Below are 12,446 nucleotides of genomic sequence, written 5' to 3' on the forward strand. Positions count from 1 at the left end.
TCTCCTGATCTCCATAGCAAAGACGTCAACAGACTCGCCAGTTCACCTCAAACTTGCAAGCTTGCCGAGTGTTTCAAATTGACTCTCAGCGAAAGCCAATTTCTGTCTTTGCTCCACTGAGGCAATATCTCCCTTATCTTCATCGCGCATCTGCTGGTAAATAATGAGGGCTTCCCCCTCTAAGTAGAACTGCAGCAGGGTGACCACGTCGTCGATTTTTTGCAACCTTGCCACCATCTTTAATTTTTCCAGCCATTTAATTAGGTCACCGTCCCCAGTGAAGGGTCTCAACATCTGAGTTGAGAGTCTCCAGTCAGCCATGTTAACCTGCTTGACACACCGAAATAGCTTCTAGGGTTACAATCAGGATTCGATTCTGGGGTTCGGGAAGGAGTGAGTCACTCACTCGACAACAACACGTTTCTGACCTTTTCACATCGACCACACCTGGTCTCTCGCCACAAATGTCACACCGCACAATCTGAACGTCAACAATACGAAATACTTTTCAAGAGAAGATGTCCATGACTCTTTTCTTTTTGCAACCGCCATGGAATTTTTCCCAGCTTTTATATCCTCTTATATAGAAAAAAAAGGAAGAGATAGGAAGAAAATAGCTTCTCCCATCATGCCCTGCCTTCCCAAGATGCCCTTCGCGTATATAAATGAGCTAGCCATCATTTCCTTCTTCTTTCCCAAAGAGCGATGCAGATACGCCCGGTACGTTTTTTTTTTCCGTTTTTTTTTCTTACCATATACCCCACAATCAGAGAAGTCTGAATTGTAAAAGCCAAGACGAAGACGAAGAATATGTTGTTTTTGTTTTTTAGATATTTGATCCGAACATGTGTCGGATTGTAAAAGTTTGCAGACGGAGAGCAAATTCCTTCTTGTATTGAACATGAAAAAAATTCAATATTTTTATGGAGTAATATTGGTTTCTGATTGTAGAACGTGGCTCCATTTGATTGATCATTTCTTATCGGCAGTCTCTGTATGGAGAACCTTCATACATTCTTAAATTATACCCCATTGTGTAAAATCAATATTTACAATTAAATGTTTTCTTTTATCCATTGCGTCAACACAAATGATTAAATGAAATAGATAGGATTTATTTTCAATATCAAATATGTTCAAAAATGTATTCATGTGTATGAGCTCAGTTAAATTGTTCAGCATTTTTCTATTTTCTAAGCATACTCGTATAATATGAAATCCAAAATGAAATATTGGATTCAGTTTTATATACTAACGGTTTAACGCTTATCAAGATCCAATAGTACACTCGAAGATAATGGATAGGAAGTATGCCAAGTGAACTCCGAGACAACACCGTGAAGATTCGTAACGATGGTTGAAACTAAGCAAATCTGGACAAAGCAGGGGCGGGTAGAACGGTAACCCTTGATATATCTAAGGCTATTGACAGAGTATGGCATGATAGTCTTCTCGTGAAAATCAGATCATATGGTATCACTGGACGAATACTTAACATGATTAAATAAGTAATAGAAGAATCCATGTTGTCCTCGACGGTCGTACATCTAAACAATATGATATAAATGCAGGAGTTTATCCTTGGGGCTTTATTATTCCTGGTATTCATAAATGACCGTTCTAATAAAATTGTCTCTGAGATGGGTTATGATACTATCGCTTCTCCGGGAGGGTTACCTGGTTCAGGAACGTCTTGGGAACGCAACCAGCTCCCCATTTCCATTGATGAAATGTTACATGCCTCTGCCTATTTTACAAGTATGTTAATGGTGTATGCTCCGACGAACTACAAGCCCTTATACCCCCTCGACATAAATGCTCCCGACAAGTCTGACAAGCAGTTAAATCCCACCCCACACAGTAGAGATCCCTATATGCAATAAAACCTTCCATTTCAATAGTTTTTCCCCAGAACTGCTAGACTTTGGAACACCTTTCCGGGATTCTGCTTTCCCAACAGTACTGACATGCACAAGTTCAAGTTTAATGTGAACAGACATCTTGCTGCTTAACTCCCTACATAGTATCCCTGCAACTTATGTCCCCGATAGTAGTCCCCTACATTAAAGTGGCACTGTGCCTTGTTTGGGCTGAAAATGGAATAATAAAAATTTTAAAAGGACGGCTTAACAAGAATTTGTTAACATTGGACTTGAAAACGAACATGTTGTCATCTGCTAAGAAGCAGCCTTCTGATTTATAATGATGTCGTCAGCAATAAGAATGCGCAGTTGTTTCTATGGGTATAATAGCAGCCTGTATACAAGGTATCGCATACAATGAATAATTTACAGTGGGTATTCTTACAACGGGTATTGATACAGTTTTCAGTAAGTCAATTACAGTATGTTTTACGTAAAATAATCAAGCTAAACAAAAGAGGTGCAATCAGTTATGGTAATAAGTGTGCGGAATAATCTCGACTTCGCACATAACTTAAACTGCAAGATTAAATTCTCGTGTTTGTTTTGTAAATTTGACCTTCCGCGAGTGCAAAGGTCTTTGGGATTTGGTCACATAAGGCTTTTAAATCAACCGAGTTCTCTATTGATCAGGATTTTCCCCAAGACACCGTGTTCGGTGCAATTCTAAAGCCTTTTCTTCTCTGTCGAAGGACTTGGCAACAGCAACACGGTGTCTGCCTTGGGCAACGCTTCAAAGCCGGCTTTCCGATTTACATGTTCCAATCAGCAACGGTCTCATTTTCGACAACAATGAGCTTTGTTTTCAAGAGGACGATGCGAAAGCAACTTTGGTATTTATCCGCCGTTCCTGGAATATTGTCAAAAACAGACACAGACGAACAAGAACATTAAGAAGAATGCAGACATTTCTTTACGAAAGGAAAAATGTGTCTATTTTTAAGATGCGTCCGTTTAGTCTGCGCGGTTATTAATGAAACGCGTGACCGACCTACGGACAAGACCTCTCCCAGAGATTCGCAAACGCATCTAAGAAGAAGAAAATTAACAAGGCCGTAATTTCATTCTGTAAATAATAGGGGAATATAAAAGCTCATTATATTTGGAACAAATGGACAGTTGGTGGAATATAGCGGAATAAACAATGCAAATTTTCTTGAATTCATCTTACCTTTTCGAAGCGATTGTTTCACAGGATGTATTTGAAAAAGCAATGCCAATCTTACGGAATGCCTGCATGGGAGGCACCCGTCTCTTCATAATTCCCATCATTGAATTTCGACTTTTCAATTCCTGCCTCATTATCTTCTGATAAAATTGCTTTTATCGCAAAAGCGGTTTGTTCTTTGCAACTTAATTACAATGGCTTCGTGATTGAGGAACAGACGCTATCCCTAGTTTAAGCTCTCGGTTCTTTCATAAATTATTACCGCCAAACAATGAACAAAAAGGTTTTCCGAACAAAGAAACACGAAGGTGATCTTGAAAAGCATTCTTATAAAAGATCTCAAATCTAATTACACAAAAGACTATTGTTAGATTAATAGGAACCGTTTTTTTTTCAAAACAGCAAAACGTAAGCAGATAAAATAATAAAAATAAATGTTACTTATTAAGAGTTATTAAATAAAATCACATAATTTTTTTTTTCAAAACAGCAAAACGTAAGTAGATAAAATAATAAAAATAAATGTTACTTATCAAGAGTTATTAAATAAAATCACATAAAAGTTTGTTTTCAAAACAGCAAAACGTAAGCAGATAAAATAATAAAAATAAATGTTACTTATTAAGAGTTATTAAATAAAATCACATAAAAGTTTGTTTTCAAAACAGCAAAACGTAAAGCAGATAAAATAATAAAAATAAATGTTACTTATAAATAGTTATTAAATAAAATCACATAAAAGTTTTTTTTCAAAACAGCAAAACGTAAGCAGATAAAATAATTAAAATAAATGTTACTTATTAAGAGTTATTAAATAAAATCACATAAAAGTTTTTTTTTCAAAACAGCAAAACGTAAGCAGATAAAATAATAAAAATAAATGTTACTTATTAAGAGTTATTAAATAAAATCACATAAAACTTTTTTTCAAAACAGCAAAACGTAAAGCAGATAAAATAATAAAAATAAATGTTACTTATAAATAGTTATTAAATAAAATCACATAAAAGTTTTTTTTCAAAACAGCAAAACGTAAGCAGATAAAATAATTAAAATAAATGTTACTTATTAAGAGTTATTAAATAAAATCACATAAAAGTTTTTTTTTCAAAACAGCAAAACGTAAGCAGATAAAATAATAAAAATAAATGTTACTTATTAAGAGTTATTAAATAAAATCACATAAAACTTTTTTTCAAAACAGCAAAACGTAAAGCAGATAAAATAATAAAAATAAATGTTACTTATTAAGAGTTATTAAATAAAATCACATAAAAGTTTGTTTTCAAAACAGCAAAACGTAAGCAGATAAAATAATAAAAATAAATGTTACTTATTAAGAGTTATTAAATAAAATCACATAAAACTTTTTTCAAAACAGCAAAACGTAAAGCAGATAAAATAATAAATGTTACTTATCAAGAGTTATTAAATAAAATCACATAAAAGTTTTTTTTTTCAAAACAGCAAAACGTAAGCAGATAAAATAATAAAAATAAATGTTACTTATTAAGAGTTATTAAATAAAATCACATAAAAGTTTTTTTTCAAAACAGCAAAACGTAAGCAGATAAAATAATAAAAATAAATGTTACTTATTAAGAGTTATTAAATAAAATCACATAAAAGTTTTTTTTCAAAACAGCAAAACATAAGCAGATAAAATAATAAAAATAAATGTTACTTATTAAGAGTTATTAAATAAAATCACATAAAAGATTTTTTTCAAAACAGCAAAACGTAAGCAGATAAAATAATAAAAAATAAATGTTACTTATTAAGAGTTATTAAATTAAATCACATAAAAGTTTGTTGTTTTCTGAAGCTACTAGTCTACTATTACAGCCAAAATCAGGATAGAGAAAAAATGTAATTTTACTTTAAAAAAATTGTTAAAATGTTGCAAACATTATTTCCGTTAAACCTTTTGTGTGTGTGTTTTTTTATTAAAACTATTTATTTCAACTGCTAATAAAAATTTTTCCATATTCAACTGTGGAATGTAGACTTGATCTTATCCCTGCTAAACTAATTAAGAAATACTCAGCTGAGCTAGCCCCTCTACTTTCCAAACTCTACCATAAATGCTATGCTTCTCTGACAAAATTGTCTCCGTGGTATCAGTGACTCACCCAATGATTGCTAAAATATTCAAACACTCGTAATAACTAATCTTCTCCCTGACCGATAGTATGAATTTAGGCAAGTTTGTTCTACTGTAGATATTTTAACGGTCATCTCTGACTGCATACACCATCCACTGGATAAGGCAGATGATGCTAGGACTGTAACTCTTTATATATCCCAAGCCTTTGAGAATTCCGGCATTTAGTGCTTCTAATAAAAATTATATCACACTGTATTACTGAACGAATACTAAATACAATTAGATCTTTCTTAGACAAAAGGAAAATCCATGTTATCCTTGATAAACGTGCATCCAAACAGCATGATATTAATGCGGAAGTGCCTCATCGGTTGATCTTTGGAACTTTATTATTCCTGATATTCATAAACGACTTCCCTTATAATAGTGTGTCTGTGATGGGTATATTTTCTGATGACATAACGCTCTAGAATAGGCATGAAGAAAAAAGCGGGTACAGACATATCTCAGACAATGGCAGAATCCTTAGTAAAAGAAAAACAAACCTGCAGGGCATTGTGAAATCGGACCGTAAATGAATGTTAACATTCAATGCTACTAAGACTAATTTTCTTTATTTTAACAATTACAAGAAGTTTTTTTTCCATCACCGACATCCATGACTTATAACACACTACCTGAGTGTTGTTTCTACAAACTCCTCGACTTGGAATTAACCGGAAAAATGAACTGAAACAAATGCATTGAATACATTGCAAAATCTGCTATTAGAAAATTTACTCACACCTGAAAGTATCATATATCTCTACAAGCCACCAATCGCCAATGCATGGAGTATCGTTTCTTACCACATATGTGCTGATGAATCTACTACTGGTCTTTTCCTCTTGGACAGGGTCCAAAAAAGAGTCTCCAAACTTATAGGTCCTGCATTGTCAACTAAGCTCTAACCCCTGACCCATCGTCTTAATGTTGCACTCCTGTGCTTATTTTACAAGTATTTTAATGCAACATGCCCAGAGGAACTTATTGCGCTTAGAGCCTCTCGACGTACATACCCTCACTAAATCGGTTTAGCAGCAAAATCCAACCCCTTTACAGTAAAGGTCCCTAGATGCCATAAAGCCTTCTTCTCTAATAGTTTCTTTCCTCGGACTGCTGGACTTTGGAATTTTCTCCATGTTACCTGTTTCCCTGACTACATTAAAGTTTTAAAGACCTTTGTAAACATGATCCCAAATAGTAGCCCTTTACGCCCAAGTGGCGATATGCCTTATTTGGAGTGAACAAGAGTAAAAATACAATGCAATAGTAACATATAAATTTACACAATTATGTGAAAATATTGAGGTTTGCCAATGCATTTGCGAAAAACACCCGTCTAGCTGAATCCACTGTCAAAAACTTTCCCCACTCTTTATCTATGCCTAAATCAAAACGTAGATTCCATGAACAAAGCTTCTGTCTTAGAACTGCACCTCTGTGGAACTCTGTTCCGTCTGCCTGCTTCCTCCTGACTACAACTTGGATGTCTTCAAGTCCAACGTAAACAAATTCCTGATGAACCGCCTCCTTAAGTAAACACTTTATTAAATATCCACACTAACGTACTGTACTTACAATAACCCTTATCCCTGTCTGACTTCCAGGCCTTGATAAATGGTGACCACCTTGTAAAAAAGAAAGGGATGGCGAAACGTGGAAAAACTTACTGTCTTCTTGGCACATTCAACTCAAAATAACAACCAATGCAACAGCTGGAACAACTCTGATATAATTGATCACATACATAACATCATGAACTGAAATCAAATTACAAGTTTTTTATCCTTAAATGCTTGCAGTTTGTGCATTTTTTTTAATACTTACGTCGAAAGCATCGATCCTGATTTCATTGCAGTCACAGAAATATGGGCACATAATGATGGGGCTTTCAACATATCTGGCTAAAAGTTATTTTATAATATTTTCATAACACAAGTTTAAATAATCAAACAATTTTGTTCGCAAATATCGTTTCTAACAAACACGCACTTGTGGATGTTTGCCAGTGAACACAAAGTCTTCTTACATACATGCGCGGTCGTTGGTCACCATTCATTTCATCATCAATTTCCCGCTTTTTGCCAGTACTAACCCGCCTAAGTGTAAAGGTAATGTGAACAGACATCTCGTTGATCAACTCGTCACAGTTAGACGCGATCCCAAAATGTATTTAAGAAATCAACCAACAGCTACAACACAGCTCTAAAAAATAGTGGATACCATAATATCGAAATCAAATACCAACAACAGAAATCAATAATAATAATAATAACAATAATAACAATAATAATAATAATAATAATAATAATAATAATAATAATAATAATAATAATAATAACAATAATAATAATAATAATAATAGAAAAATAAATATAGTTTGGATTACGCCGCTACCCAAAAGGCAAACACCAATGCCAGCAAAACATTCTTAAATCTTATCGAAAACACTTCTCATAACGCACCCCTTAAACAAATCTTTAATAAAACCAATCTAAAACTGTCCTATAATTGCTGTGAAAGCGTAGAGATAATAATTAAAGCACATTATAAAATTGAAAATGGGAGCAATACAAATAATAACAAAATAATTTTTTTTAAAAGTTACCAACACAAAAACAACAAAAATAACACAAAGAACAAAAATACAATTACAAAAAATAGTAATAAAATAAATCGTAATAGAAATAAAAACGCTGTCAATGAGAAAAAAATGTAACTGTAGAACGCAGGAACTCTGTGGCGAAATGAATACCTAAATGTAACTGTAGAACGCAGGAACTCTGTGGCGAAATGAATGCCTAAATGTAACTGTAGAACGCAAGAACTCTGTGGCGAAATGAATGCCTAAATGTAACTGTAGAACGCAGGAACTCTGTGGCGAAATGAATGCCTAAATGTAACTGTAGAACGCAAGAACTCTGTGGCGAAATGAATGCTTAAATGTAACTGTAGAACGCAAGAACTCTGTGGCGAAATGAATACCTAAATGTAACTGTAGAACGCAAGAACTCTGTGGCGAAATGAATGCCTAAATGTAACTGTAGAACGCAGGAACTCTGTGGCGAAATGAATGCCTTAATGTAACTGTAGAACGCAGGAACTCTGTGGCGAAATGAATACCTAAATGTAACTGTAGAACGCAAGAACTCTGTGGCGAAATGAATGCTTAAATGTAACTGTAGAACGCAAGAACTCTGTGGCGAAATGAATACCTAAATGTAACTGTAGAACGCAAGAACTCTGTGGCGAAATGAATGCCTAAATGTAACTGTAGAACGCAGGAACTCTGTGGCGAAATGAATGCCTAAATGTAACTGTAGAACGCAGGAACACTGTGGCGCAATGAATGCTTAAATGTAACTGTAGAACGCAGGAACTCTGTGGCGAAATGAGTGCTTAAATGTAACTGTAGAACGCAGGAACTCTGTGGCGAAATGAATGCTTAAATGTAACTGTAGAACGCAGGAACTCTGTGGGGAAATTAATGCCTAAATGTAACTGTAGAACGCAGGAACTCTGTGGCGAAATGAATGCTTAAATGTAACTGTAGAACGCAGGAACTCTGTGGCGAAATGAATGCTTAAATATAACTGTAGAACGCAGGAACTCTGTGGCGAAATGAATGCTTAAATGTAACTGTAGAACGCAGGAACTCTGTGGCGAAATGAATGCTTAAATGTAACTGTAGAACGCAGGAACTCTGTGGCGAAATGAATGCTTAAATGTAACTGTAGAACGCAGGAACTCTGTGGCGAAATGAATGCTTAAATGTAACTGTAGAACGCAGGAACTCTGTGGCGAAATGAATGCCTAAATGTAACTGTAGAACGCTGGAACTCTGTGGCGAAATGAATGCTTAAATGTAACTGATGAACGCAGGAACTCTGTGGCGAAATGAATGCTTAAATGTAACTGTAGAACGCAGGAACTCTGTGGCGAAATGAATGCTTAAATGTAACTGTAGAACGCAGGAACTCTGTGGCGAAATGAATGCCTAAATGTAACTGTAGAACGCAGGAACTCTGTGGCGAAATGAATGCCTAACCAAAAGCATTGTTTACCAGGCTACAATATTTGTCAAAGAAAATACGAATGAAAAAAAATATTACGTAAGAATAACCTCGTAGGATGTGGTATTTTCCCGCATTACAAAGTGAGCATTGATTTACCTTTTTCTATCAAATGGAGAAAATTCGAGCATAAACCAATGGAATTAAATCAATGCACACTTTGTAATGCAGAAAAATACCACATTCTACGGGCAATTTATGACCAGAAATAAGAAGTTTAAATGTGAGGAGTGAATCTTTGAAAATTTGTATACACACATACACACATAAACACATATATACATATATACATACATACACGCATACACATATCAAATTATACAAACACATACATATATATGCATATCTACACATACACACATAAACATATATATACATACACACATAAACATATATACACACACACATATATACATATACATACATATAATGATGGCATATCAGTTATTTGGTCCTGGATATGACCTAAAACTATATCCGATGGTGAGGCCCCAGCTTGCGTGGCTTGGGGAGTGTGGAGCCACCCTTTAATTGCCATTGCTCCCAGGTCCACTCTGACTCGGAGCGGTAGTACCTGTTAGGGTCCCAACTATGGGTTAAATAGAATCCGACTTAAAAAAAATAAATATACTTCATTAAAAATCGTTCCTCAAAATGACTAGATTCGGCATTAAATAACCTGAAAAAGGTTGATATGCCGTAAAACAAAAACAACCAACCAACCATATCAGTTATTACATAGTTCCATCCTTTCAGGCCTACACGCGTAACAACTTTTCCATCGCCACAGGACTTTTTTTCTATTTTTTTTTTTTAGTAAATGTCTGAGGGAGTATTTATACAAAGATCTTATTACAGAGTTTTAACTTTGTATGACAGCTAAGTCTCTCTCTCTCTCTCTCTTTCTCTCTCTCTCTCTCTCTTTCTCTCTCTCTGTTCAAAATGTTGAGATCCAGCAAAAAGCAAGAGCAAGATAGCCAGCAATAAATAAAACTACAAACTAGCTTAATGCCGGTACTGGTCTTCTGCTTTATAGTTTTTTTTTAAATCAGAGATTTGCTTCTCCTAGAGGAGTCGCCTTCACCATGGCTTACGGGAGCCCTCTCCACCCCACAGACGTATATAAATAAACACATGCACGCCCACATACATGCATACATTCATATGCACGCAAACATACATACTTATGTATGTACACATGAAAACATACACACATAGAAGCACACATATACGCATGTACTTACACATGCATATATACACGCACACATACACATACATGTAAAATATACGTGAAGGAGCGTTCCAAAAGTCATAAATCCTCAATGATCAGGACGACAATGATGATGACGAGTACGATTAACTGAAAAGAAAAACAATCCAATACAAACAATTTGTAAAAGAGACAGTCACTCGTTGAAGTGTATGTGCAACTTTACAAATGAATAGACGTAGAAATCAGACGAAAACAAAATTCAACAGATCAGCATTTAAAACAGCTGGACTTTTTTTTAAACAAAATGTTTGTTTATAAAACTCACACTTCTGCTGTAGATAATGATGATGAATACAAATTTCACACATTATTTAACAAATAAATGGACGTAGAAATCAGAAGAAAACAAAATCTAACAGATCAGCATTTAAGACGACTGTTTTTTTTTAATAAAATGTTTATTTATAAAACTCACACTTCTGCTGTAGATAATGATGATGATGACAAATCTCACACATTATTTTACAAATATACGCCCATACATATATACATAGATACATACGTACATACATACACACGCGTAGTTACACATGCACAGATACGTACACATGGATATCCAATATAAACAAATAGATTTATCGATTAAGAGAGCATAATGAGAAAAGAACTTGGGATTTGTATAAATATATTTGTAGTAAGTCCATCTGTAAATGAGCACGACATAATGATTCTCGCTGTCATTAATTAAAAGAATAAAAGAAAACATTTGAAGAGTCAGATCAACAAATTCACATAAATGAATTTTATCAAACAAAATTATCAGAAGAAATCACTTTATGTCAGTCTCAATAAAGTATATTTGCTGAGTCGTGATTTAAAAAAAAATAAGTAGGTATTACGTTTCTGAGATGTGGATTAAATATTCGTATTATTTTAATTTTTTGAAGTACTGTTATCATCTCGAGTGTTATTTTTACGATGTTTCAGTCGATTTAATCCACGACCTTCTTCGGGATTATCTTATCAGGATTATATATCAAGAGAGGTAAGAACAGTGGTTCGAAGAATCCAAATAATAAGAATAAGTGGCGACAAAATAAATCAGGGAACAGCATTATATGTGCTTGATAAAATAAAGACTGGCTGTCTTATAACTGTGGATGAAACATATTTGCAAATGTGTGATTAAATGCTTTTATATGAATTAAAAACTTTATACATACATATAAGTATATATATATATATATATATATATATATATATATATATATATATATAATATATATTATAGAAAGTAAATGACAAATAATGATTTATTTGTTTTTTCTTCAAAATAAATTATTTATTTATATTAAATATATATATATATATATATATATATATATAGAGAGAGAGAGAGAGAGAGAGAGAGAGAGAGAGAGAATTCCAAAGGATTTACATATGTTAAGAACTTCGATTTTAAATTTATTCAATATGTGTGTGTTTCTAAGTGTACACGAATATATATATATATATATATATATATATATATATATATATATGTGTGTGTGTGTGTGTGTGTGTGTGTATGTGTGTATATATATGGTTGAATACTTATATGTATGTATATTTTCACTGTATTTCTAATGTTAATACATCATTGTTATATTATTAGAAAATTTCGAGCAATATTTTATCATAAAAATTGCTCCTATTGAAATCGCCCAAACCACTTGAAAAGCTTACGTCAAATCAAAATTGAATTCAACACGATGACATCCTTTTTTTTTTCAATTTCAATGCCTAACTATTATTTCTTTTTCTTTTAAATATCACCTTATAGATATTTTTTCGAAATATATTCTTCTGCCTGCGTGTGTTCTCGTTCTCACGTGAAGACAATTCCATACACGAACGTTAACACATGCGCTCCTGCCAATTC

Source organism: Euprymna scolopes, chromosome 11 (assembly GCF_053919585.1).
Source record: "Euprymna scolopes isolate OS-2025 chromosome 11, ASM5391958v1, whole genome shotgun sequence".
NCBI classification, from domain to species: Eukaryota; Metazoa; Mollusca; class Cephalopoda; order Sepiida; family Sepiolidae; genus Euprymna; species Euprymna scolopes.